Raw genomic sequence first — 2,736 nt, 5'->3', positions numbered from 1 at the left:
TTTTTGAGGCGGAGTCTCACTCTGTCGCCCAGGCTGGAGTGCAGTGGCCGGATCTCAGCTCACTGCAAGCTCTGCCTCCCAGGTTTACGCCATTCTCCTGCCTCCCAGCCTCCCGAGTAGCTGGGACTACAGGCGCTCGCCACCACGCCCAGCTAGTTTTTTGTATTTTTTAGTAGAGACGGGGTTTCACCAGGTTAGCCAGGATGGTCTTGATCTCCTGACCTCGTGATCCACCCGTCTCGGCCTCCCAAAGTGCTGTGATTACAGGCTTGAGCCACCGCACCTGGCTGAAAACAACGTATTTTTAAAAAATGAATAAAAGATTTGAATATGCACTTCATCAAAGAAAATATATACATGGGAAATAAACATATGAACAGTTGTTCAACATCATTAGTCATTAGAGAAATGCAAATTGAAAACCACAATGAGATACCATTATATACCAATTAGAATGGTAAATATAAGAAATGCTGATAATACCAAGTGCTGAAAGATGTGGAGCAACTGGAACTCTCATATGTGACTGGTTGGAATGCAAAATGGTGCAGGATGGGCACTCTAGAAAAGGCTGATATTTTCTTACAAAATTAAAAATACATTTACCATTTGACTCAGAAATATCATTTGTAGGTATTTCTTATACAGAAATGAAAACTCACATTCACAGAAAAATCTGTACATAATAATAGTGGCATTATTCAGAATTGCACCAAACTGAAAACTACCCAAATATTCATCAACAAATAAGTGGATAAACAAACTGTGGTACATCCACATAATGGAATACTACTCAACAATAAAAAGGAATGAGCTACTAATACACTCAACAATGTAGATGAATATTGAATGCCTTATGCTAAGTGAAAGACACCAGTCTCAAAAGATTTATACTGTCTGATTCCATTTGTGTGGCTGTCTGGAAAAGGCAAAACTATAGGAATAGAAAACAGACCAGTGGTTGCCAGGGTATGGGAGGAAAACTGACTGACTACAAAAGGCCAACATGAAGGAATTCTATTAGATACTGAAATTGTTTTGTATCCTGTTTGTGGTGGTGATTACAAGACTCTACACATGTGTGAAATATCATAGAACTGGACAACAATGGGAGTGAAGTTTACTGTAAGTTTTTAAAAGTAATAAAGGGCTGGATGCGGTGGCTCACGCCTGTAATCCCAGCAGTTTGGGAGGCCAAGGCAGGCGGATCACGAGGTCAGGAGTTCGAGACCAGCCTGGCCAATACTGTGAAACCCTGCCTTTAATAAAAATACAAAAATTAGCCGGGCATGGTGGCGTACGCCTGTAGTCCCAGCTACTCGGGAGGCTGAGACAGGAGAATTGCTTGAACCTGGGAGGCAGAGGTTGCAGTGAGCCGAGATCACACCACTGTACTCCAACCTGGACAACGGAGCAAGACTGTCTCAAAATAAATAAATAAATAAATAAATAAATAAATAAATAAATGAAATAAAAATGATTGATTTGTGGTTTCAGGTGTGTATGCAGCCTCACCTATCCTTATAAGTTCCCTAAACCTGAAGTGCTTGGTGCATGAACTAAAGGCCATTGTGGCTGGAGCTCAAAGAGCTTGGGGGAGAGTGTCACACAACGAAGTCAAAGAGATGGGCAGGGTCAGCCCATGTAGTGCCATAGAAACACTTGGAAAGGAATCTGTGCTTCTTAAAGATCATTCTGGCTACTATGTGGAGAATGGGTATATAATAGTAAATTATGGGAAAGGTGCTTCTCCATTTTAAAACAGTGATAAAGAGAAAAGCAATCTTATTTTGAGAAGAGAGACCCAAATAATGGAAACATTTAACTGTGACTGAGGACTGGGAAGGAGAAGAAAACAGTTTGGCCTTTAAAATGAGGTTCAGCTTTGTGGTTAGAGTTTCCTTGTTTGGCCAGCTCCACTGGTACGGGACAGGGCTTCTTCCAATGTGTTTTCTTGGCCTTCTGTTTCAGAATAAACAAACATGGTGTCTCCAAACTATTCAAAGGGTCCCAGGTATTCAGGGTGGCCCGATCCAGACCACAGAAGCTTTCTCACAGGTCACAGCTTGGGCCCTGTTGCTATAAACACAAGATACAGGAGGCCCGAGCAAGTCTGAACACCTCCCAGAGCTGTTTTCTATGCCATCCCAAGTCCTCATGGACAAATGAGGCTTAACCATGGAGAACAGAGCTTCATGGGTAGGGCTAGCACCTCTGATCTCAGAAACACTGGAAAATGAGCGTGGTCAAGGCTGTTGGGAGCCCCACGAATCACTGCTTGAGGGGGCTTGACATGGGATGGCTGGCAGTGCAGACAGGAGATGATAGTCGAGAGCCAACAGAGGAGTCTGTTGGACCCTCCAGCTGGCAGCAAAAATGCCAACCCAAACCCCCAAGTCCATTCATAAAATGGCTGCGAAGACATTAATCCTGATTTTTAAAAAGAGAAAGACTTCAGCCTGAGCTGAGGGAAGCCGATTCCTCCTCCTTTGCGGTTACGGGATAGCTGCAAAAAATTGCGAGATTATTCAAAATTTGATAGGCTGTGAGCATAAAAAGAAAAATGTCTCAAATGCATAACAACAATTTTTAAAAGTAACATCTACTCCTAATAGCAATGTTTTATATAAGAATAGTAGGATACCTTGTGTAATGGGGGTGCCAAAATCTCAGAAATCACCATGAGATAACTTTTCCATGCAACCAGAGCACCAAAAAAAGAATAGAAGGATAGTT

Source organism: Mandrillus leucophaeus, unplaced genomic scaffold (assembly GCF_000951045.1).
Source record: "Mandrillus leucophaeus isolate KB7577 unplaced genomic scaffold, Mleu.le_1.0 Scaffold12, whole genome shotgun sequence".
NCBI classification, from domain to species: domain Eukaryota; kingdom Metazoa; phylum Chordata; class Mammalia; order Primates; family Cercopithecidae; genus Mandrillus; species Mandrillus leucophaeus.
The sequence above is the reverse complement of the archived record's forward strand: the minus strand, read 5'-3'. Positions refer to the sequence as shown.